Source organism: Rhinatrema bivittatum, chromosome 5 (genome assembly GCF_901001135.1).
Source record: "Rhinatrema bivittatum chromosome 5, aRhiBiv1.1, whole genome shotgun sequence".
Classification (NCBI taxonomy): domain Eukaryota; kingdom Metazoa; phylum Chordata; class Amphibia; order Gymnophiona; family Rhinatrematidae; genus Rhinatrema; species Rhinatrema bivittatum.
Window position 1 is genome coordinate 76901361 of NC_042619.1, and position 26532 is coordinate 76927892.

Here is a 26532-nt window from a genome sequence, read left to right on the forward strand (position 1 = left end):
GGTGCTTCTGACCCGCCTCTGCTGTCGCCGCAGCCGGCAGTCCCTGGAGGGGACAAGCCGCGCGAAACAGGGCCATATTTATCGGCTGAAAGCCTGGAGGAGATTTCAGATTCTTCTTCCTCTTCTGCCTTTTCAGGGGATTTTCTTCGTTTTCTTCGCAAAGCTTACAAATCTAAGAAATTTCATAAGAGACATAAGAGTCTCTCATCTGAACAGAGGTTAAGGCCATGTTCCTCAAAAAGGGCTAGTCCCACGGATTTGGGAGTGGGGTCAGCTCTGAAGCGTCCCCTTCGTCAGGGTCCGGATCAGACAATTTTTTTCTTTTTCAGATGATTCTGAGCATGGCTCTTTACCTATCCCGGACAAGTCCTTGCCGGAGGGGGATTTAAATGAAGACCCTGCTTTGAGTATTAGTTCAGACCCTCATGTTGTGGATGGGGATGACCCCAAAGTAGTCCGCCTGTTTAGAAGAGAGGAACTTAATCCCTTAATTCCAGCTATTTTACTGGAATTGGGTCTCGAGGTTCCAGTAAAGGATTCTCGGATGGGTGACGTTGACCCAGTGTTGCTTGGCCTTAGAGGTCCCATGACATCATTTCCATTTCATCTTTCTCTCACTGACCTTATGTAGCGGGAGTGGGATACTCCTGAGTTGGGGCTTAAGGTAGCACGAGCCATGGAAAAATTGTATCAATTACCTGAGGAAGCTTTGGAAATTTTAAAATTTTCCTAAGGTGGATGCTGCTGTTTCAGCCGTCACTAAGAAAACAACTATTCCAGTAACTGGGGCTACGGCTCTTAAAGGTCTCAAAGATTGTAAGCTGGAGGTTCAGCTTAAGTGAATTTTTTGAGGTTTCTGCTCTTGGTGTGCGGGCGGCCATGTGTAGTAGCTTGGCTTTGCGAGCTGGACTAAGATGGGTCCAGGCTTTACAAAACAATTCTTCCCTCTCTGAAGAAGTTGCTCAGGCTGGTAGACTGGAAGTTACAGTTGCTTATAGTGCAGATGCTTTATATGATCTCATTAGGACCTCAGCTCACTCTATCATTGCTTCTGTATCGGCTCGCAGACTTCTCTGGTTGAGAAATTGGTCTGCAGACTCATCCTCCAAAGCTCAATTAGGGGCTTTACCCTTTAAGGGAAAATTATTATTTGGTAAGGAATTGGAAGATTTAATTTTGTCCCTAGGGGAAAATAAGATTCACAAATTGCCAGAGGGACTGTCCTAGGCCTAGAAGCTCTTTTTCATCTCGCTCTCGTTTTCGGTCTAACAGAAGATTCGTTCTTCTCGTCCCTCGGCTCCTCCAGCTAAACAGTCTTCAGGTAGACAACAGAATTGGTCTCAGTCCTTTCGTGGCCGCCGCTTTGGTAGACCTGGAACTTCCCAAGTCTCAGGAGGCACAAAATCTGTCCAATGAGATAAGGCCGGTCCTTTCTCTGGTTCCCGTCATAGGGGGCAGGTTGTCTCTGTTTTACGGAGAATGGGCCAGATGTACGTCGGATCAATGGGTTCTATCAGTGATAAATCAAGGTTACGCTTTAGATTTTGTTAGACTTCACCACCTGTTCTAATTTCACCGTGTTCTTTCCTACAAAAGCGTCTCATAATCCAAGACTTGCTACAGCGTTTAAGCGACCTAGGAGCTATAGTTCCAGTTCCAACATCGGAAGGGTCGTTATTCAATTTTCTTCGTCTTTCCCAAAAAGGAAGGAACCTTTCATCCCATTCTCTATCTCAAGAGGGTCAGCCGTTGTCTAAGTATTCCAAAGTTCCGGATGGAGACTCTTCGGTCTGTCATAGCTTTGGTTCACAGAGAAGAATTTCTAGCATCTCTCGACCTCACCGAAGCTTATCTTCATATCTGCATTCGATCCAATCATCAGAAGTTTCTAGGGCAACATTATCAATTCAGGGCTCTCCCATTCGGATTAGCCACAGCTCCCAGAACATTTACCAAAATAATGGCTGTGGTGGCCGCTCAACTCAGGAAGGAGGGCCTGTTGGTACATCCGTACCTGGACGACTGGTTGATTCGAGCGAAGTCTGAATCCCTTTGTTATACAATCAGCAGGGTAATCAGCCTTTTGCAGTCTCTAGGCTGGGTGATCAACAAAGACAAGAGTCACCTATTACCTTCCCAATCTCTCTGGAGTTTTTGGGTGCACGGTTTGACACTCGTCAAGGGATAGTGTTCCTTCTGGAGCATCGCCTTCTCAAGTTTCAATCACAAATTCGAGACTTAGTCTATTGGGATTACTTGATAGTTTCAGGTTCAATGACCTCTACGCTGGAGTTGGTTCCCTGGGCCTTTGCGCACATGAGACCACTTAGTCTGCATTGCTTTCACGCTGGAATTTGGTTTCGGAACTATACCACCTTCCCCCTTCCTCTTACAGAGATGGCCCGTTCCAGCCTAGATTGGTGCTTACAGACAGCGAATCTGCAACTAGTTGTACCACTAGAAATTCCGGAATGGACTGTGGTTACTACAGACGCCAGTCTTTCAGGCTGGGGAGCGGTATGTCAGAATACATCTGTTCAGGGTCAGTGGTCCGAAGAGGAAGCACAGTGGTCGATCAATCTTTTAGAGACCAGAGCGGTTCGTTTAGCCTTAATCGCTCTTCAACCTCTCCCTGAGGGAAGGGTTAGGTCGGCCGTCATAGTTGGTGATTCGATTATTAGGAATGTAGATAGCTGGGTGGCGGGTGGGCGTGAGGATCGCCTGGTAACATGCCTACCTGGTGCGAAGGTGGCGGACCTCACGCGTCACCTAGATAGGATTTTAGACAGTGCTGGGGAGGAGCCGGCTGTCGTGGTACACGTGGGCACCAACGACATAGGAAAATGTGGGAGGGAGGTTCTGGAAGCCAAATTTAGGCTCTTAGGTAGAAAGATTAAATCCAGAACCTCCAGGGTAGCATTCTCTGAAATGCTCCCTGTTCCACGCGCAGGTCACCAGAGGCAGGCAGAGCTCCGGAGTCTCAATGCGTGGATGAGACGATGGTGCAAGGAAGAGGGATTCAGTTTTGTTAGGAACTGGGGAACCTTTTGGGGAAGGGGGAGTCTCTTCCGAAGGGATGGGCTCCACCTTAACCAGGGTGGAACCAGACTGCTGGCGCTAACCTTTAAAAAGGAGATAGAGCAGCTTTTAAACTAGAACAAAGGGGAAAGCCGACAGTCGCTCAGCAGCGCATGGTTCGGAGAGATGTATCTTTAAAGGATACTAATGATGCATTAGAATTAGGGCATCCCGACAGTGAGGTTCCAATAATTAGAAAAGTAGTCCAAGTGCCTGTAACTAAAAACTCACCTGAGCTAAAAAATTCTAACTTATCCCTATCAATTAAAAAGCAGAATAAAAATACAATCAAAAAACAAACTTTGAAATGTTTGTATGCTAATGCCAGAAGTCTAAGAAGTAAGATGGGAGAATTAGAATGTATAGCAGTAAATGATGACATAGACTTAATTGGCATCTCAGAGACATGGTGGAAAGAGGATAACCAATGGGACAGTGCTATACCGGGGTACAAATTATATCGCAATGACAGAGAGGAGCAGTCGGGAGGAGGTGTGGCGCTTTATGTCCGGGATGGCATAGAGTCCAACAGGATAAACATCCTGCATGAGACTAAATACAAAATTGAATCTTTATGGGTAGAAATCCCTTGTGTATCAGGGAAGACTACAGTGATAGGGGTATACTACCGTCCACCTGGTCAAGATGGTGAGATGGACAGTGAAATGCTAAGAGAAATTAGGGAAGCTAACCAAATTGGTAGTGCAGTAATAATGGGAGACTTCAATTACCCCAATATAGACTGGGTAAATGTATCATCGGGTCACGCTAGAGAGATAACGTTCCTGGATGGAATAAATGATAGCTTTATGGAGCAATTGGTTCAGGAACCGACGAGAGAGGGAGCAATTTTAGATCTAATTCTCAGTGGAGCACAGGACTTGGTGAGAGAGGTAACGGTGGTGGGGCCGCTTGGCAATAGTGATCATAATATGATCAAATTTGATTTAATGACTGGAAAAGGAACAGTGTGCAAATCCAAGGCTCTCGTGCTAAACTTTCAAAAGGGAAACTTTGATAAAATGAGAAAAATTGTTAGAAAAAAACTGAAAGGAGCAGCTACAAAAGTAAAAAATGTCCAAGAGGCGTGGTCATTGTTAAAAAATACCATTCTAGAAGCACAGTCCAGATGTATTCCACACATTAAGAAAGGTGGAAAGAAGGCAAAACGATTACCGGCATGGTTAAAAGGGGAGGTGAAAGAAGCTATTTTAGCCAAAAGATCTTCATTCAAAAATTGGAAGAAGGATCCAACAGAAGAAAATAGGATAAAGCATAAACATTGGCAAGTTAAATGTAAGACATTGATAAGACAGGCTAAGAGAGAATTTGAAAAGAAGTTGGCTGTAGAGGCAAAAACTCACAGTAAAAACTTTTTTAAATATATCCGAAGCAGAAAGCCTGTGAGGGAGTCAGTTGGACCGTTAGATGATCGAGGGGTTAAAGGGGCACTTAGAGAAGATAAGGCCATCGCGGAAAGATTAAATGATTTCTTTGCTTCGGTGTTTACTGAAGAGGATGTTGGGGAGGTACCCGTAATGGAGAAGGTTTTCATGGGTAATGATTCAGATGGACTGAATCAAATCACGGTGAACCTAGAAGATGTGGTAGGCCTGATTGACAAACTGAAGAGTAGTAAATCACCTGGACCGGATGGTATATACCCCAGAGTTCTGAAGGAACTAAAAAATGAAATTTCAGACCTATTAGTAAAAATTTGTAACTTATCATTAAAATCATCCATTGTACCTGAAGACTGGAGGATAGCAAATGTAACCCCAATATTTAAAAAGGGCTCCAGGGGCGATCCGGGAAACTACAGACCGGTTAGCCTGACTTCAGTGCCAGGAAAAATAGTGGAAAGTGTTCTAAACATCAAAATCACAGAACATATAGAAAGACATGGTTTAATGGAACAAAGTCAGCATGGCTTTACCCAGGGCAAGTCTTGCCTCACAAATCTGCTTCACTTTTTTGAAGGAGTTAATAAACATGTGGATAAAGGTGAACCGGTAGATATAGTATACTTGGATTTTCAGAAGGCGTTTGACAAAGTTCCTCATGAGAGGCTTCTAGGAAAAGTAAAAAGTCATGGGATAGGTGGTGATGTCCTTTCGTGGATTGCAAACTGGCTAAAAGACAGGAAACAGAGAGTAGGATTAAATGGGCAATTTTCTCAGTGGAAGGGAGTGGACAGTGGAGTGCCTCAGGGATCTGTATTGGGACCCTTACTGTTCAATATATTTATAAATGATCTGGAAAGAAATACGACGAGTGAGATAATCAAATTTGCAGATGACACAAAATTGTGCAGAGTAGTTAAATCACAAGCAGATTGTGATAAATTGCAGGAAGACCTTGTGAGACTGGAAAATTGGGCATCCAAATGGCAGATGAAATTTAATGTGGATAAGTGCAAGGTGATGCATATAGGGAAAAATAACCCATGCTATAATTACACGATGTTGGGTTCCATATTAGGTGCTACAACCCAAGAAAGAGATCTAGGTGTCATAGTGGATAACACATTGAAATCGTCGGTTCAGTGTGCTGCAGCAGTCAAAAAAGCAAACAGAATGTTGGGAATTATTAGAAAAGGAATGATGAATAAAACGGAAAATGTCATAATGCCTCTGTATCGCTCCATGGTGAGACCGCACCTTGAATACTGTGTACAATTCTGGTCGCCGCATCTCAAAAAAGATATAATTGCGATGGAGAAGGTACAGAGAAGGGCTACCAAAATAAGGGGAATGGAACAACTCCCCTATGAGGAAAGACTAAAGAGGTTAGGACTTTTCAGCTTGGAGAAGAGACGACTGAGGGGGGATATGATAGAGGTGTTTAAAATCATGAGAGGTCTAGAACGGGTAGATGTGAATCGGTTATTTACTCTTTCGGATAGTAGAAGGACTAGGGGACACTCCATGAAGTTAGCATGGGGCACATTTAAAACTAATCGGAGAAAGTTCTTTTTTACTCAACGCACAATTAAACTCTGGAATTTGTTGCCAGAGAATTTGGTTTGTGCAGTTAGTATAGCTGTGTTTAAAAAAGGATTGGATAAGTTCTTGGAGGAGAAGTCCATTACCTGCTATTAAGTTCACTTAGAGAATAGCCACTGCCATTAACAATGGTTACATGGAATAGACTTAGTTTTTGGGTACTTGCCAGGTTCTTATGGCCTGGATTGGCCACTGTTGGAAACAGGATGATGGGCTTGATGGACCCTTGGTCTGACCCAGTATGGCATTTTCTTATGTTCTTATGTTCTTATGTTCGGTTCAGGTTCTTTCCGACAATGCCACCACGGTAGTGTACATCAACCATCAGGGAGGAAGCCCAACAGCTGATCACCTGGGCGGAGCAACATCTGCTCAGCATCGCAGCCTCGCACATTGCCAGGGTGGACAACATTCAAGCCGACTTTCTCAGTCTGCATCATCTCGACCCAGGCGAGTGGGAACTGTGCGAGGAAGCCTATCAAATGATATGCAACAGATGGTCCATTCCGGCAATGGATCTCATGGCCACATTTCAGAATGCCAAAGCCCCTCTGTTCTTCAGCCGCAGGAGAGAAAGAGGAGCGGAAGGAGTAGATGCTCTGGTACTTCCTTGGCCAAGAGGTGTTCCCTCCCTGGCCTCTAATCGGCAAGGTTCTGCGTCGCATAGAAATTCAACAAGTCGACGTTATCTTAGTGGCTCTGGAGTGGCCATGCCATCCGTGGTTCGCGGGCCTGGTCAGACTAGCACTGGACGGTCCCCTTCGATTTCGAGATCTTCCCTGCCTTCTGTCTCAGGGTCCGGTTTGTTTGGAAGAGGTCAAATGCTTCTCTTTAGCGGCATGGCTTTTGAGAGGCGTCAGTTAAAGAATAAAGGTTATTCAGATGCTGTAGTGACTACTTTATTGCGTTCTAGAAAACCACCTACATCTTTGGCTTATGCAAGGGTGTGGAAGGTTTTTGAATCTTGGTGTAATGAGCATCAAGTAGATCCAGTTCACTCTTCGGTATCCAATATTTTATCTTTTTTTACAAGACTGTTTAGCCAAGGGTTTGTCCTGTAGTTCCTTACGGGTACAAGTAGCAGCGCTTGGATGTTTTCTTGGTAAGGTTCAGGGATTATCCTTGGCTGCGCATCTGGATGTAGCGCGTTTTCTCAAAGGTGCGCAACATCTACGTCCTCCATTTCGGAATCCTTGTCCTGCTTGGAGTTTGAATTTGGTTCTTAGGGCTCTGTGTTCGGCTCCCTTTGAACCCCTTAATCATGCGACTTTGAAGGATCTCACATTGAAGGTGGTGTTTCTTGTGGCCATTTCTTCAGCTCGTAGAATTTCAGAGTTGCGGGCCTTGTCTTGCAGAGAGCCTTTTCTTAGAATTTCTGATACAGGAATTTCATTACGGACTGTACCATCTTTTTTACCTAAGGTAGTATCTTCTTTCCATTTAAATCAGTCCATAGAGCTTCCGGCTTTTCCGTCTTTAGATCGTTTGGATCCTTCCTCTAGGGATCTTAAAAAATTGGATGTACAACTAGCTCTGTTGCATTATCTTGAAGTTACAAAAAATTTTCGATTGTCTGATCATTTGTTTTGTGGAGTGGCCCTCGCAAAGGTCATAAGGTTTCAAAGGCTACGATTGCTCGTTGGTTAAAAGAGACAATTTGTTCAGCTTATCTTCTAGCTCCTCGTGACCTTCCTGAAGGGTTGAGAGCTCATTCTACTAGGTCACAGGCTACCTCTTGGGCAGAATGTCAGTTATATTTTCTCCTCAGGAGATTTGTAAAGCAGCGACTTGGAAGTCATTGCATACTTTTGCTTGTCATTACCGCTTGGATGTTCACGCTCCAAGTTCGGCAGCCTTCGGGGAGAGAGTTCTCCGAGCGGGCCTCTCTGGGTCCCACCCTAATTGATTCAGCTCTGGTACATCCCAGGGTCTGGACTGATCCAGGTACGTACAGGGAAAGGAAAACTGGTTCTTACCTGCTAATTTTCGTTCCTGTAGCTCCATGGATCAGTCCAGACGCCCACCCTTTATGTCTGTGTATTATATTTGTCTTTTTGGAGAGTCCGCTCGTTCACTGTTTGGGTGATTAAACCGCCTTTCATGCTGTCTATTTTTCTTAATATTTTCTGGTTTATTCCCAAGAATTTTTTTTGGGATTCTGCTTCCATTTAGGATGTGATTGGAAATTCGTTCTCCTATTTAGATAGCTAGTTAATGTTAGTAGTTAAATTTCTGCTTTGATACTGCTCAATACTGATTGACTGTAGGTGATGCTCCAGGGTATACGTCAAGAGTCATTAGAATATTTTCTCTGCCTCCCTCTGCTGGATTGGTGACATAACCCAGGGTCTGGACTGATCCATGGTACTACAGGAACGAAAATTAGCAGGTAAGAACCAATTTTCCTTTCACATCTATTCGTTCAAGACCTCTCTTGATCTTAAAGACCTCTATTATATCCCCCCCCCCCCCCCCCCCCCCTCAGCCTTCTCTTTTCCAAGCTGAACAGCCCTCTCCTCTTCAGTCTTTCCTCATAGGGGAACTGTTCCATCCCCTTTATCATTTTGGTTGCCCAAATGATATGGGATAAACGCATGGTAACTCAGAGGGACTGATGGTAATTGAAAAGCTAAATTTGTTGGGCTGATGGGCAGACTTGGTAGGTTATACAGTCACATTTCGGTTTCTATGTTTATGCGACTTTAGATGTATTTCTCTAATGAAACCTATAACTAACACACATTCTCAGTCTTTAATTTTGAATTTTTTCCTGAGGTAGTCTTTCCTCACAGAAAAATAACTTTATTTTCTGAACCCTACTATCAGTGACTTTCCAGTGGGGTAATAAAAATAAAGATTCTGTTGATAGCATGTATAGCTCTCTTTTTCCTGTCAATAGCAGGGCTGAATGAGCCATGCTGTCATGGGAATTGTCAATCAGGGCCCGGGAGTTGGAGCTTCCTAAGAAGGAAACAGAGCTTTGCTCTGTGCGGCTGCGTATGAGTTCCCGCGCAGGAAACTAATTTCCTCGCCTGTTTCTTTCCGCACGCGGAGCTTCACACTCCTCAGAAAAAGTTTTAAAGTTAAAAGATAGTATGTCGAAAAAGGCACAGTGGCCTTCAGGCTTCAAGCCTTGCTTATGCGGCAAGATCTTGTCCATTACGAATGGACATGATCAATGTTATAGATACCTCGGACCGGACCACATCCAGGATGCCTGTGAACATTGCGGGAGAATGTCGCCGAGAGCCCAAAGACAACTGGCACAGAAGATGGAGGATCTGAAGGCCCTGGCTCAGGCCCCTTATGCCCCACCTTCGGAGGCACATTCTTCCCCGGGGCTGGTAAAATCCATAGGCCTGAAGGTAAGAATCCCCATCCCCATTATTGTTTACATGTTTGAATTAATAACCTGTCCTTTCTCTTCTTTCTCTGCCAAGTTCCAATCTCCCTGTTATATGTAACTGCATTTTCCGCACCATTGTTTTTAGTTTATGTTTACGATGCACCCCTGTTCTATGTGAACCAGCATGATGGGACTGCGTTCTCGAATGCCGATATATAAAAACCCAAAATAAATAAAGAAGAGCCGCTTCTATGGAGCCACCCCCTTCCAGGTTTGGAGGGCAGGACAGGCCTAAAGCGACCAGAAGGGGCAGAGAAACCCCCATAGGTCTCACCCAAAACCCCATTGGAACCGATCTGGGTCGCGGCGTCGAGAGGTACAGCCGCTACCGACGACGCAGGCGAAGACGCATAGTCTGCCGACAGTGTCGGAGTCAACCCGAGCAACTGATATGCTGAAGCATGCTCCGTTGGCGCCGAGTTACACACAAAGCCTGCGTTGAAGATGGTGCAACCCTCGACGCATTGCGTCGACACCCCGAAGAAACCATAGCACAGCACGCCCACGGCGCAAGTCTCGATGCATGATTCTGCTACTGCACCGCATACGGCGCATGTTCAGGGTACGACGCACAAAGGAGGTTTGGCAAAAGACATGCATCGACCGGCGCAGATGGTTCCAACAATGTGGGAATCGAGCAAGATGCGACAAAGGGATTCAAGACAATACCATCGACGCAAGAAGGGTCGAAGTCGACTCGTACAAAAAGGGGTTTGACGCATTTCACTTCCAAATTGGGAAGGAGGTGCCAACGAAGTTACCAGAGATGGGGACCAATCTCCCAATGGAACACCATAAGCCCAGGTCTCAGGACCATAACAAGAAACCCTCAAGGGTATCCACGTGACAACACTCGCCCATTTCAAGTCCTCACTCGTCCTGTCCGTCCATCTCGTCAAAGGGACAGCTTCCACATGAGGTCTCAACATCCGAAGAAGAATGTATTGACGCACCATCTCGGTGGTCCTCTCCCTCCTCAAACTCACGGATTTACTCCGACCTTTCCTCGAGGACATCGCACTGTGAGTGAGACAGAGCTTACAGGAGCCTCTTGCTAAAAAGAGGAAATTGTCTGAAGACTTAATTCCACAACCACAAAAAGTGGGAAAGGAAAAGGAAGGTATCTTGGCGGCGGCAGCTATAGCTCCATGTCATCAACGAGGGTAGTCGAAGCCTCGCATGCTGCCTCGGGTACAGCAGGCCTTCTCACACTTTGAAACCTCCTCCAGATTGTCAGCAACTGCAATTGCGGCTTGCCGGATGGCATGGCTCCATGCCAGCGCAATCAGAGAAGACGTCCACAGCAAGCTGGTGAACCTCCCGTGTAGGGGTGGGAACCTCTTCAGTGACAAATTCCAAGAGACTGTAGCAAATCTAAAAGAGCATGCTGTTGCTGTCCAGTCTTTGGTGACTCCGTCGTCATATTCGGCACAGGGGCGTTACTTTTACACCAGGACATAGGCAGTCTTTTGCTAGACGTCCCTACAGATCCTACCAGACTCCTCCCTACCAGCAACAGCACAGACCGCAGCAACCGCAAAGAGGAAGAGGTTGTGCTAGGTCTCAACGCGGCACAGGACAGCAACCATCTGTCCAAGCCAAGCCATCACAATCTTTATGTATTCAGCTGCCACCACCACCACCTGTGACTCTGCCAGGCAGAATCACATCACGAATAGCGGCATGGACTGCCATAACATCAAACCGTTGGGTACTAGACATTGTAGAAAACGGTTACCAACTCCCATTTTTACAACTACTCCCTCATCTGCAAACAACAACCTGCAGGGGCCATCAGTCTCAGTTAGCGATGGAAATACAATCGCTATAGCAGCAGGGAGCAATCCAATCCATTCCTCTCTGCTCAAAACAAGGGTTTTTATTCACCATATTTCATCATTCCCAAGAAATCAGGGGGTCTTCACCCAATCCTAGACCTCAGAGAGTTGAACAAATACATGGTGAAGGAAAAGTTCAAGATGTATCCTTAAAGACTATAATGCCTCTCCTGCAACCCAACGATCGGATGTGCTCCATAGACCTGAAGGATGCATATACGCACATCCCGATACACCCATCTTTGTGGCGTTACCTATGTTTTCAATTACAGGGCAGTCATTACCATTATGTGGTTCTTCTGTTCGACCTATCGGCGGCACCCAGAGTTTTCACGAAGTGCATGGTGGTGGTGGACTTCCTCCGACAGAAAGGTATGAAGTTGTTCCCATACCTCGATGACTGACTGGCTTCTAGTGCCATCAAATCCATCCATCTGCAGCAGCAGCAACAATTAATCCAGTGCTTAGACAGGCTGGTCATCAACTATGATAAGTTGACCTTGACCCCTACTCAAATCCTGCAGTTCATAGGAGCACGACTAGATACCACTCGCAACCAAGCTTTTCTGCCAGAGGACAGATGATTGGAAATGCAACGACTGCTGCGTGCTCTCAAGTTGACGTAGCGCCCTTCCGCACGACGGATACTAGTGGTACTGGACACATGGCAGTGGCCATCTTCACGGTTCCCAAAACACGATTACACATGCGACAACTGCAATGGGAGTTGAAACATCAGTGGAAGTAGCACTCACAACCCTTAACTCAGAAATTGACCCTTACCGCAGCAGTGATAACCGACTTAACTTGGTGGCTCAGCAAGACTACGCTAACCAAGGGTGCCTTATTCAGCACTCCCCACACAACATCGTACTCACCACGGATGCCTCTCGAAATGGATGGGGAGCACACTTGGATCACCTAGAGACACAGGGACTATGATCCCAACTCGAACAAAATCTACAAATCAATCTGTTGGAACTCCGAGCGATTCGATATGCCATACAAGCCTTTCTTCCGCAGTTGCAGGGACGTTGGGTGATGGTGTATACCAGCAACCAAGTTGCAATGTTCTACATAAACAAGCAAGGTGGGTCAGGTTCATGGTCCTTTTGCAGAGAGACTCTGCTCATCTTCGACCATGTGCACAGTCATTCCATCCATCTGCAAGCGACTTACTTACCGGGAGTAGTCAATACCCGAGCAGACAGACTCAGCAGGGTGTTCTACCCCCACGAATGGACACTCAATCATCAGGTGACTCTCGACATTTTTGCTCAGTGGCGAGTCCAGTCAATAGATCTTTGCCACAGAGAACAACTCAAAGGTTCCTAGATTCTGCTCGGTTTGGCCCACTCAGCACCAGGTAGCACAAGATGTATTCTTACTCCCTTGGACGGATGAACTAATGTACATGTTCCCTCCAATCCCTCTTATCACCAGAACCATTCAGAAATGCATCCAGGATGCAAAACAGATGATACTAATAGCCCCGGCAGCCGTGGTACACTTATCTGCTAGACCTCTCCATCGCGGCACCCATCCCATTGCCGGATCGGTCAGATCACTTAATACAAGAGGCGGGGACTCTTCGGCATCCGATGCACTCATCCCTTCACTTGGCGGCATGGAGGCTGAGCGGCTCCTCCTGACTGAACAGGGCATATCTTTAGAAGCACAGGAGATCATCTTGCACTCAAGAAAATCATCCGCTATACGTAATTACGGATTCAAGTGGAAAAGGTATTCCACTTGGTGTATTCCACTTGGTGTGCATCTAAAGGAATAGAACCCTTGAACTGTTCGCCAGAGGCCCTTCTGGACTACCTTCACAGTTTGTACAAGTCAGGGTTAGCAACTGCATCAGTACGAATTCATCTCGGTGCTACAGCTGCCTATCCTAGGCCACAACAAGGACATCAGTTTCGTTCCACCCATTACTAAGCCTCCAGTGCCATGGAACCTCAACCTGATACTGGAACAGCTAATGCTTTCGCCCTTTGAACTACTAGACTCAGCTCATATTAAATATCTCACATGGAAAGTAGTATTTCTAGTTGCAGTACCTCGGTTCGACGCGTTAGTGAATGGCAAGCCTTGGTCCACTAAAGTCCATATCTTCAATTTTATCACCACGAGGTAATAATGAGGACCCATCCATCATTCCTCCCAAAGGTGGTATCTCACTTTCATTTAAATCAATCAGTTGAACTGCCAGCTGTTTCCCTAGGCCTCACAACAACGATAGGAAGCGTTCGTTACACACCTTGGACTGCCAACGTGCTCTAGCATGCTAGAAGCAAAGGACACACTCACCGTCGCGAACATCGCAATTGTTTGTATCCTTCCATCCTGAGAAAACGGGTACTCTGATAGCAAAACGAACCATATCTAGCTGGATCACACAGTGTATTCAATTCTGTTACAACAAACATTTCTCTTCCTTCCGCGTCAACCACCCATCAGATGTGAGCGGTAGCAATGTCAATAGCTCATCTGAGAGATGTACAACAGAGTGACATTTGCAAGGCGGCCACCTGGTCATCTCTTCACACATTCACATCACATTACTGCCTAGATCAACAATCATCCAATAATGCCATGATGGGAAGTGCAGTTCTGCATTCCTTATCAGATTAATCTCTTAGTTGACTCTCCACTCTACGTTGATCACGCAAAGAACTATCCAGATACCTACAGAGCGTGATCGGAGGCTTTGGACTCCCATGACAGCACGGCTAATTCAGCCCTGCTATCGACGGGGAAAAAGCAGGTTTGCTATTGCTTACTGTAAAAGGTGTTTCCATTGATAGCAGGATGAGTTAGCCATGCTGACCCACCTGCCTCCCTGGATTGTCATCTTCTACATACGTTCCTATACTGCTTAATCACAGACTGAGGAGATTTCTGTTTCCTGCGTGGGAACTCACGCAGAGCCGTACAGAGCAAAGCTCTGTTTCCTTCTTAGGAAGCTCCGCCTCCTGGGCCCTGATTGACAGTTCCCATGACAGCATGGCTAATTCATCCTGCTATCTACAGAAACACAGTTTATGATAAGCAAACTTGCTTTTTTTTTCTCTGCTGTTGATTTTTTTTTTTTCTTCACACTAAATCTGTATACCATGTGTAAAACTGAGTTTAGAATAGGGCTTCCCAAACCTGTCCGGGTGACAGTACAGCCAGTTGGGTTTCAGGATATCAAGAATGAATATGCACACAATACATTTTCATACATTGGAGATCGAGGATAGTTTTGGAAAGCCCTGGTTTAAAGAAACTGTTTAGAATTGGAAGAAAACCAAGCTCTAGTCTAGCACACCTCAAGTCTCCTCTTCTTCATTCACTTTTGCCCAACTCTCTCACCAACCTAGCAGCTGATTGTTGTCCCACCAAAGATATGTGGGGCACTGCACTCTGAAATAGAACTGGCAGGAAGATTGTACTGAAGATAGGGTCATGAGCCTGTGTACTCGATCCTCGTGGCAGCTCTGCCCCTTTGGGAAGATTCAAGAGCCATGATTATGAATATGGTTGAGATTGAGAACCTCCTATTAAAGGGATTTTCACCCCTGTTCCTTGAGTATTCTTTAGCCTGTCAGATCTTCAGGATATCCACAATAAATAAACATGAGTTATATGGACTGCCTCCATTGTATGCACATCTGTCATGCATATTCTGTGTGGGTATCCTGAAAACCTCATTAGCAATGACAGGATTAAAACACTCTGTTTTTCTAATATGGGGGTTGGGGTAGGGGCAGTTAATGCTCTGCAGCCCAGCTCTATTGTGACATGAAACCATTTGGAATCTACCCAAACCAGGATGATAAAAGCTCTTGTTTAAACCCCCCCCCCCCCCCCCCCCCCGAAAAAACAATTTCTTCTAGCAAGATTGTGAAACAGCCTCCAAAGTGAGGTAGTAGGAACTAAAACTTATTGAAATTCAGGAAGGCGTGGAAGAATAAGACGGTCTTTACCTTTGGGAAGGCAAAGTATATTTTGAGATCAAGCAGGTCAGCAGTAATCAGGAAAAACAGCCTAGATGGGTCTTTCAGTTGTATCTGTTGGTTGTGTCTCTGTGCCAGCAATTCCTCACAAGAATGCAGTCCAGTAATCACTAGTCTTAGACTTGAGACCATCTGCCTGATAAATTTTATTTAAAGTGTCCATTTTTTTTCAGAGTTGTGAAATGAAGGAATGACTGTTCTCGGTAAGTGAAGGTCCAGTCTGATTTCATAAATATGGATGAGGTTTGTATCTTTTGGTATATTGTCTATGGAACTAAAAACTGCCATGCATTTAGCTGTATGCCAAAGGGAGAGAGGAGATTTTTGTAAGTCGGTTATGACTTGAAAATATAAGGAAGGATGTGGATACTGATGTGCATGACCATGTGTTATACAGTAGTGTAGGTTCATAATTTCTAAAGTAGAATTTTCATTTACAAAAGAAAAAATGCATAAAGAATGACATTGTAAAGAAAATGTACGGGGAGGCAATATCAAGAGAGCAAATAACTCAAAATGAATCACTTTTTTAGTGGGTGTTTCTTTAGGAAAGAAACAGAGCCACAACTTCACACATGACCATCTTTTGCTCTTCATCACAACGCCACAACAACATAGTAACTTATATAGTAACATAGTAATGACGGCAGAAAGACCAAAATGGTCCAGCTAGTCTGCCCAGCAAGCTTCCCGAGGCAGTCACTGCTGCTCTGTGCAGGTTTTCTCCCAAGTTTCTGCTCCGTGCCAGTTAAGCTTTTTATCTTTTATTCCCATCCTCTAGTGTTTTAGGGGTCCACAGTGTTTATCCCATGCCCCTTTGAAATCCTTCACAGTTCTAGTCTTCACCACTTCCTCCGGAAGGGCATTCCAGGTATCCACCACCCTCTCAGTGAAGAAATATTTCCTGACATTGGTTATTAAATCTTACTCCCTGGAGTTTCAAATTGTGCTGCCAGTATTCAAAATGGCACAGATAGCATTTGCCCTTACTGTGTCACAGGGACTACCGGTGCCATTGGTCGGCCCCTGGAACATGGTAGGAGCAATGGACGGCCGGCCTGAGTGCAGGAGATTACTCACGGAACCCTGCTGGACCACCAGGGACTTTTGGCAAGTCTTGGGGGGGGGGGGGGGTCGGGGTTGTAGTTAAATTTTAAAGGGTTGGGATGGGGACAAACAATTTTATGCCCTCCCCCTAATTTGCTCCATAAGATGCACAGACGCCCAGGAACAGAGCCGGTTTAGAACACTATTATTTTTTTATTTTCCCGCTCTGAATCCTAGGTGCGTCTTATGGAGCAAAAAATACAGTAATTAACATAACTGCCAGGTAAAATTTTTAGGAGCTAGAGCTTCGGCTCCTTGAAGCCTTGCAGCAGATAGCTGCCCCTATGGAGATTTGGGCCTAGGGTGAATTGGCTTGTGTTGATGCCCATCTCTATGGCAAAATCATGCGCTCTTATCAACCCCTCTTCCTCCACCCCCTCCCCCCTTCCCAAAAACAGCATAATCCCTTCCAGCTTGCAGGAGGAGAACAGTACATTTTTCTCTGCGGCTGCTGCCACTTTCTCTGCTGACTGTCTGAAATTGGAATTGCCCAAGTCTGGCAGGTCCCACAAGACTGTAGGGCAGTTAAAATATCACATGGATTCGGCAGAGGAAGAAGTGGCAACCATAGGGAAGAAACGCTGCACTCCTGTGGATCAGTGAGGATCATGCCAGTAGTTCCTGGGCTAGGGATGGACCCGGCTGCCTTATCTTGGATAGAATTTTTTTTTTCCAGGGCCTTCAAGCCTTTGTACAGGTGCAGTCTGCTACCTCACTGGCCCCTGCCCTAATGGAACCTCAACCAGTAAGCTTGCCCTCTCCCATTCCTATTGGCAGACCTGTAGGCATGCCTTGCCTCACCAAGAGTATCTCAGACAGGGACTCGGATGACACAGAAGAGGATCCAGAGTCCTTGGAACGATTCTGATTTTCCTATGGAAAGCCTCTGCTACTTTTCTGTACAGGAAGCCAACCAGGAGTTGATTGACCTGGACTGGGGTTACCCCAGAAGCGAGTTTTAAAAGGGGGACGAGAGTTTAGGAGCTCTACACTCAACTGGATCCGGCAGTGAAAGAGCGTTTGCATTTCCTTAAGTTGGGTGCGCTGGGCTGTGCTGTCTTGAAGCGAACAACTATCCCAGTGGAGAGAGGAGTGGCCTTGAAGAATCACATAATAGTCGGATGGAGTCCATTCTTAAACACGCCTTTGATGTGACATCAATGTCCTTAAAGATTGCTTAATGTGCCCTTGTAGCCCTTTTATCTGACACAGGCTCTGACCTAGTCCGAACCTCGGCCAGAGGCGTGGCCTCAGTCAGTGAGAGTACATCTCAGTGCCATAGCAACCTACCCTATTCAGGTTGAGGGTAAGCTAATCAACCTATTGATCCTGCATCCATCTGGCTACACGCTAGGAAATGAGTAATGTGCTCCCCTGCTAGCAGATGGAGACCGAGTCAGGATTCAAAGCTGCCATCACCTTAGATATACCCCTGCGGTTACCTCAGCCATTCAGTATCTCTGTCTCCTAGCAGATGTGGACTGTCTTCCCCCTATCGGGAACACAATATGCCTTACAATAGAAACATTTCTCTCTCTAAATTGGAGAACTATCGAGCCCTGCTCTCCTGCTCTCCTGCTGTGATACCTAATGGTCCCTCCCCCAGTTGAGAATTCCTGAGGCGATTTCTGAGATCCCTCAGAGGTGAGCCTTGGTCCGGTAGCCGGTTCCTGGTGTGGATTTGCTACTGAAGTAGCAGAAAAGCAGAGGGTGCAGGAAGCAGAGTGTGGCAGTGATTGCCTATGCTTTCTCCCCTCGCAGCCGGAGACAATCTCTGTTCTCAGCCGGTAAGCGCTGAGCTCAGGTAAGCAAGGAAGAACTTCTCCGATCTAGAGATAAGGAAGGGCTTTGGTAAGTCTTTCCTCCAGTCACCTTGCTCTGTGAGCTGTACCGATGACGTCCTCAATCCCGCCATGGCAAGGGAAGGGGGTTTCCAAGCAGGTTGTGTGGCGACCCCCTGATGAGCTAGGCCCGCTTCAGGTTCAGTGGGCACTCCACGTGGTAGGCACCATTTTGCGCGCGGTTGTGTGCGGCGTCATCTTCTGACCAGTATGTGCGATACAGGCCGGCCCTGTTGTGTGCCTACTACATGCATAGGTGCGCACTTAGTGGCCATCATGCGCAGAGGTATGCGCGTTCCAAGGTACCTAGCAGTCCTGTGCACCCAACGCATCTGGAGGGGCGTGCGGTCCTGTGCGCCCAGCTGAGCACGCAACTGGGTGCTTAACTGCGTGCATAACTGCGCACTCCACAGGGTGCTCAACTAGGTGCATAACTGTGTGCTCAACTAGGCACATAACTGAGTGCATAACCATGTGTAGGCACCTGCGCACAACATGACGCCTTACTTACCCCGGTCAGGACACAACTGTGCTTGCTTGAACTCAGGTGTTATCCGGCTGAAAGCATAAGTCACGGGAACTATGGCTCTGGCAGCCAAGAACCACAAGTGCCACTCTTTGTGCTGCCTGCCATATTAGGGCTGCACAGTGTGACCTTGAATCAGTCCTGTTTCAGCACTGAGGAGGCCCCGGGGGGGGGGGGGGGGCTGGAATCTCAGAGCTTCTCCAGGTCCAGCCCCTCCCTGTCTGAGGATGGGTTGGCCATGATCTCCGGTAGCACCCCAGACCTAAGCAACCCTGGGTTTGCGTCATCCCCAGGAAAAGGCAGTTCAGTGGCCCTTACCCCAGTTCTCCCTGGGCTAGGTATGTACCCAGCAACCTTTTTTTCTTGGTTGCAATTTTTTCAGGGCCTTCAAGCCTTTGTTCAGGTGCAGTCAGCTACCCCGCCAGGCCTGGAACCTTACCAGACCATGCTAAAGTTCTTCCACAGAGATGAATTTCCCTAGTCTCCCAGACCCTGTGGACTCTGATGGAACCAAAAACAAAAACCCATCTTGCTGTCTCTGTGGAAATCCTCTTACTATTTCCCAATGCTGGAAGCCATCCAGGAGTTGATTGACCTGGAGTGGAATGCCCCAGATGCCAGTTTTAAAAGAGGTCAAGCCTTAGAGGCACTGTACCCGCTGGACCTGGAGGCCAAGGAACGCCTGCGCTTCCCGAAAGTGCGCACCCTGGTCTACGCCACCCCAATTGAGGGAGGAACGGCCTTTAAGGATGCACACGACAGGAGGTTGGAGTCCATCCTTAAGCAGGCCTTTGATGTGACAGCAATGACACTGTAGATTGCCTCCTGTTCCCTGGTGGCCCATTCGTGTCTGCTTCTTTCGAGAGAGGCTGATAGCTCAGGGGTTGCTACCAGGGAGGCGATGGAACCCGCCGCAGCCTTCCTAGCGGATGTAAGCTCTGACTTTTTGTGCACCTCGGCCAGAAGAGTAGCCTTAATGGTGGCAGCCGGAAGACAGCTGTGGCTGTGAAATTGGTCAGCGGATGAGACCTCCCAGGCAAACTTCAAAAAGATGTCCTTTAAAGGATCCCTTCTATTTGGAAGCAAGTTGGAAAAGCTTGCCAGTAAGTGAGGAGAATCTCCGGTGCCTTGGCTACCAGAAGATAAGTCACAGGGCCTCTTGCCCATGAGAAGTCAGGTCAGGGCTCCCTTCTGATGCAGCCAGTACCAGAGGGACCCTCTGTTCCCCAACAACCACAGTTGCCCTCCACCGGAGCGATCCCAATTATCTGGTCCTCAGAGGAGGAAGATATGGCTGGTCCCATGTTTCCTAGACCACAGTTCCCCGAGCCCTTGCTGGGTCCTTCTGGCCTCTGGTACCCTCTGCCAGGGGAACCGTAGATTCCCGTGGCACCCTCAAGGCCTCTGAAGCTGATGCCCCTCTCAGACCTCGCCCACGGCACACTGATCCCAGTGAGGAGGGAAGGGCCTTACAACCCTTGGGGTGATGACTCCACGTTGTCGTCTTCCATTTATTCGGACGACCCCCACAAGGACCTGTCCTTTGCAGGATTTGTCAGGGCCATGGCTGAGGCCATCGCCTTTCAACTGCTCACTGAGGAGAATACGTGACACAACATGCTGGAGGTTCTCCAGTTTGATGTTCCTAAGGAGATTGGGGCGGTTCCTATGCACGACATTTTCAAGGGCTGCCTCCTCCGCAAGTGGGAGCACCCCATTTCTATCTCCCCCATTAATAGAAAGGCAGACACCACCTAATTGGTGCAGCAGGCCATGGGATTTGAAAAGCGGCATCTCCCCCGCCAGTCGTTGGTCGTGGAGTCCGCCTTGAAAAAGGTCCGGCACTACCGCATCCATGCCTCCACCCCTCTAGGGCATGAGCACAGGGAGCTCGATGCCCTGGGCAGGAAAGTCTTCCAAAGCGCAATGCTGGTGACCCACATCACTGTCTACCAGCTTTATATGACCCATTATAACCGCAGTCTCTGGAAACGGGTCCAGGACTTTGCTGAGGGCCTACCTCAACAACAGGAGGCCCTCTCTGCCATTGTCCTGCTGGGTTTTGAGGCTGGGAAGCATGAAATGCGTTCCACCTATGATTATTTTGAGACAGCAGCCCACGTAGTGGCGGTGGGCATCGGTGCCAGGAGAATGGCATGGCTCTGGGCCTCTGACCTCTGGCTGGAGGTCCAGGATAGGCTAGCCGACCTCCCCTGCACATATGAAAACATCTTTGGGAATAGGACCTGGGATGTGGTAGTGCAACTAAAGGACCATCATGATACCCTTCAACAGCTTTCTGCTAGTGCCTCTGAAGGCCCATCCTCTGCCAGGAAATTCTCCAGGCCGGTTTCCCAGAAGCCCTTTTACCAGCAGAGGAACTTTATCTTCCAGCCTTCTAGGCTTGTATGCCACACTAGTTCCAGGGGCCATCCTCAGACAGCGAGCACCCAGACCCCAACCGGCCCTCCAGCAAGCCCTGGCCACGGGCTTTTGACTGTCGGCGAGGAGCGAAGATCAGTTTACTTGTACCCCTGATGTTGGATCCCCTGGTTGGAAGCAGGCTCTTGAGATTCTCCTATCGCTGGGAAAAGATCATGTTGGACAGATGGGTCCTCACTTCGTGGTGGGGAAAACACTTTACCAGTATAAAGTGCTGCCCTTTGGATTGGCATCGGCCCCCTGTGTTTTTACCAAATGCCTAGCGGTGGTGGCCGCCTACCTCAGTGTCACTCAGTGCACGTCTTCCCCTACCTGGACGACTGGTTGGTCAAGAGCGACTCCTGCTCCGGATCCTTGAATACCCTGACCTTGATGCTGCGGACGGTGGGGTTTGTCATTAAACTTCAAGTCTCATCTCTGCCTGTCTCCTCAGCTGGACTTTATAGGCGCCAGGCTGGACATGGTGCAGGTGAAAGCTATTTTGCCCCAAGACTGGGTGGTCGCTCTTGCCTCGCTGGCTACCCTTGTCTGGAACAGCCGGAGGGTGCCAGCTCACCTTCTGGGCCACATGGCGGCTCTGTTCACGGTCCCTCTGAGGGTCTCTATCCTGGTGGGAAGATTTTTCCAACCTGGAAAAAGGACTTCCCTTCCAACCCTCTCCGCCTCAGGTGATTCTCACCATGGATGCTTCCCCTCAAGGCTGGGGAGCCCATGTGAACGGTATTCACACGCAAGGTCTCTGGACTGCCTCTGAAGCCTGCTCTCAGATAAACTTTCTGGAGCTTCGAGCAATTCGGTATACTCTGGGTGGTCAGAGACCTGTTGTCATCCAAGGACATCCTAATTTGGATGGATAACCAAGTTGCGATGTGGTATATCAACAAACAGGGCGGGAAGGATTTGTTCCTCCTCTGCCATGAGGTGGTACAGGTGTGGACATGGGCCATTTCACAGGGAATGTCTCTGAGAGCGACCTACCTGCCGGGCATCTCAATGTGCTCCTTCAAGCCACATGAGTGGTCCCTCAACCAGGAGGTGCCGGCCGAGCTGTTTCACCAATGGGGGTACGCTGGATGTGGATCTCTTTGCCTTTCCACACAATCACAAGGTGAGCAGGTATTGCTTCCTGGTATCCGGGGACAGCCACCCGGCCTACGATGCCTTCTCCCTCCACTGGAGGGGGGGGGGGTGGTCGGGCCTGCTTTACATGTATTCTTCCCCCCCCCCCCTCGCTACCGTTCCTCTTGAGGACCCTGAAGCTTCAGCAGGGCAGAGGGACCATGATACTCATGGCGCCTTCTTGGCCCCAATAGGTCTGGTTTCTGCTTTTGCAGGACCTGTTGGTGTGGGCACCCAGCTGGCTGGGGACAGCGCAAGATCTCATCTCACAGAATCAGGGCACCTTGCCGCATTCGAACCTCCGGGCGCTGGCCCTCACAGCTTGGATGTTGAGCGCGTAGACCTCCAGCCTTTGGAGCTCTCGGACTGTGTCTCCCAGGTCCTGGTGGTGTCTCGAAAGCCCTCCACCAGGAAGTACTACAGCTTGAAATGGAAAAGGTTTTCCATCTGGTGCATAGGTCATGATTTGGACCCTTTCTCATGCCCTTTCCCCCAGCTGTTGGACTACTTGTGGCATTGGTCCAAGTCTGGACTTCAGACTAGCTTGCTCAGAGTACACCTCAGAGCGTACCATCACAGTGTTGCTGGCATGCCTGTTTCAGTCCAACCTTTAGTGGGCCATTTCATGCGGGGCTTCCTCCAGCTGAAGCCCCCTCTTCGGTCTCCGGTTCCATCTTGGGACCTCAATGTTGTCCTGGCGCGGCTTATGCGTCATCCTTATGAATCGCTGCAACCCTGCGACCTGAAGTTCCTCACCAGGAAAGTCATATATTCCTGGTGGCAATTACTTCAGCTCGTAGGGTCAGTGAGCTTCAGCCTCTGGTTACATCTGCACCATACACTAAGTTCTTTCACAATCGTATGGTCTTGCATACACATCTGAAGTTTCCGCCCAAGGCTGTGACTGATTTTCATATCAACCAGTCCATCGTTTTGCCCACCTTCTTTCCCTGGCCTCATTCCCACCCGGGAGAACAGGCTCTCCATACCTTAGACTGTAAAAGGGCCTTGGCTTTTTACCTTAATCGCACTATCGGGCACAGACAGTCCATCCAGCTCTTCGTGTCCTTTGATTCCAACAGGCTGGGGGTGGCAGTGGGTAAACAGACTTTGTTGAATTGTCTGGCAGATTGCATTGCTTTCTTCTATGCGCAGGCAGGCCTTCCGCTAGCTGGCAGAGTGAAGGCTCGCTCTGTGCGGGCTATGGCTACATCGGTGACGCAATTTGTGTGCAGTCCACGTCAATCTGCCGGGCTGCAACCTGAAGCTTTCTTTACACATTTGCAGTTCATTATTGCTTGGATAAGGATGGGTGCAGGACACTGTCTTTGGTCAATCCGTCCTGCACAACCTGTTCTAGGCTTGAACCCAACTCTTTGTGCCTTTGTGGTAACCAGACAGTCCCTTGCTGTTCCACAGTGCCGCAGTTATGTTGTGCTTGTTCGCACCTTGTTTGGTCGCCCTTGGTCTCTCCTGTTAGCAGGGGTCGTCTGGAGCTAGGTATTCATCCACATGTGAGGACTAGCATCCTGCATGTCCTAGGAGAAAGTGCAGTTGCTTACCTGTAACAGGTGTTCTCCTAGGACAGCATGATGTTAGTCCTTGGGAATCCCTCACCACTCCATGGAGTTTGGTTCTCCTTTCAGTTTATCTTTTCGCTCTTATTTTGCTGTGTTTCAAGACTAAAGGGGGATCTCTCATGGACGTGTGGATATTAGTAGGCTGGGCATGCTAGAAACTTTGACAAAAGGTTTCCATGCTGGGCTCCATCGGATGATGTCACCCACACATGAGGACTAACATCCTGCTGTCCTAGAAGAACACTTGTTACAGGTAAGCAACTGTGCTTTCTCTGTAAACAAGATTAGCCATGCTTAATATTTGCTCGCTTCTTTGGAGAGTTGACTACCAAGCTAAAGCTAAGCTCTACAATCAACTGAGAGGCTCACGAGGCAGCACCTGTGTGGGAACTCCTGTGCATGCTCTGAGCTAAAAGAGAAGGATTTGTTTGGTGCCATCAGATGACATCACCCCATGTGTCATGGCTAATTCATCCTGCTGTTTGAGAACCTCTTTTTCCTCGTTGATAGCAGGGCTGAATTAGCCATGCTGTCATGGGAACTGTCCATCAGGGCCCGGGGGGCGGAGCTTCCTAAGCAGAGGTTAGTTTTGTGTCCTCTGTGGCTACACGTGAGTTCCCGCGCAGAAAAGTAACAGATTCTCCTCAGTCTGTTTTTTTCCGCACGCGGAGCTTTCTTCTCCTCGGCAGTTAATTCTAAAGAGTAGAATATGTACAAAAAACAGAGCCATTAGCCAGGTTTTAAGCCGTGCCCATGCGGAAAAATCATGTCCATGACAGACAGACATGATAAATGTTACAGGTGCCTCGGGCCCGACCACATTCAGGCCAACTGCGGCTGAATGTCTCCGCAGGCCCGGCGTCAATGGGCACAGAAGATTGTCTACAACCGAATAAAGGTGGCTCATATGCCCCCCCCCACTCTTCGCCGGGACCATCGAAGACACAGACCCCAACCACGAGGAGAGTGTCGTCTCTTGATCCGAAGATCTCCAGGCCTGGAGAGTCAAAGGGATTGAAAGGTAAACCACCTTGTCATGGACATGACAAGGTGGCTCGGGGTTCGTTGATTCAAACGACCCCAAGCGGTACCCAGGGATCTGGGCCAACACGGCATCCGGCGCACGAAGCCTCAAAGAAACTGCACTGAGAACACTCCGCATATGCCGCCGAGACCGACTCACGGGGCGTCGGAGCCGACGCAACAGGCGCTGAAGCATCAGGCGAGACCGCATATGGCGCCGAGGCCGATAGTCTACGAAAACATCGCCGACACATTCGACGTGTAAATGTAGGCATTCTTCCAAGTATGCAACATCAGTGGAATTGACGCAAACTCACAGGTCTGACTCCTCACATAAAAGACGCAAATCGTCCATTGATGCTCAGGTCATCATAGGAAGCATGCTACTTCTGCAGGGAGTCATCACCATCATTCAACACATAAGCAGGTCCATAAAGAAAAAAGAGGGCACACATCCGAACATATTTTGGATTCTACTTTGTCTCGCCATACAAAGGCCTCAAAGTAAACCTCCGGCTCGGAAGAGGATGTAGTAAAAATTCCTTCTTCCCTTGCATCATCTTCTTCCTGTTCAGGAACATTGTCACAAGCGTATGCTCGTCCTTTGTTTGAAGTCAATCCTCAGCCACCATCTTAAAAAGGTAGCAGAGGACCACCAAATTCAGGTTCCGGGATCTAAAGTACTGCCTTCAAACCCTGACTTAGGAGACTCACCATCATCTACATCGCGTGTTCCACGTCCGAAGATGCCTCCATTGGCTCAACAGGCTTTTTCTAATTTATCAGAGGCATTATCAGGGTTCTTTGACTCCCTTCCAATCCTCCTTCCATCCCCCTTCCAACATGTATCCTCCTCCAGTTCTCCTGAACAACAGGAAAGGGAAGAGATTCCTATAGAGCCATTACTCACCAAAACTTTCGGTGCATGACTCACCTGCTCACGAGCCTCCATCACCAGGTGATTCACCTTTGTCTACCGGATATCCTTCAGATCCGCCAGAACAACCGCAGGAACCATATTCTCCTCCCAAAGATTTAATGTACCCAAAATTTTTAGAAAAAACTTGGGACCATCCTACATTTTAAATGTCCAAAAGCTACCTGACCCAAGGTCAGAAACACTTGGCCTTCTGAAGATTTTTGATACTCCAGGGGAACAGACATCACTTTCTCCACAAGAGATACTGGACAATGTCCTTCGAAAATCATGGGAAACCCCACACTCACTTTCTGCAGTATCACGGAAAACTGATCTAAAGTTCCGTATGCCAAAATCATCACACTATATACTGTACCACAGATACCACATACATCTTTAGTGGTAGAATCCGCTATGCAGCAGTCTAAAAGGTCAGACATATGCCTCCTATCCTCTGGAACGGGACAATCATTGCCTGGACGTGTTTGGAAGGAAATTCTATCAAAATTCCATGTTGGCTGCTCGTATTCACACTCATCAACTCTACATGATACAGTACATGTATGAATGCATCCAAGCGACCAAAAGGTCTGCTAACCTCCACAGCGGAACCCATTCCGCCTCCTCTCCAGGACATGGAA

The 26532-nt window shown here is 47.9% G+C and overlaps 1 protein-coding gene across 7 annotated transcripts in view; it reads left to right on the forward strand.

The window, feature by feature from the left end:
* ZC3H12C (zinc finger CCCH-type containing 12C) overlaps window positions 1–26532 on the forward strand; it is a 168755-nt gene that overhangs the window by 25255 nt on the left and 116968 nt on the right. For 6 of the 7 annotated variants that reach the window (XM_029602481.1, XM_029602482.1, XM_029602480.1 and 3 more), the window contains one exon: window positions 15508–15537. The exons of the other annotated variant lie outside the window; for it this stretch is intronic. The gene's annotated coding sequence lies outside the window, so the exon portion shown is untranslated. The remainder of the gene's footprint in view (window positions 1–15507; window positions 15538–26532) is intronic. 7 annotated transcript variants of the gene reach the window in all.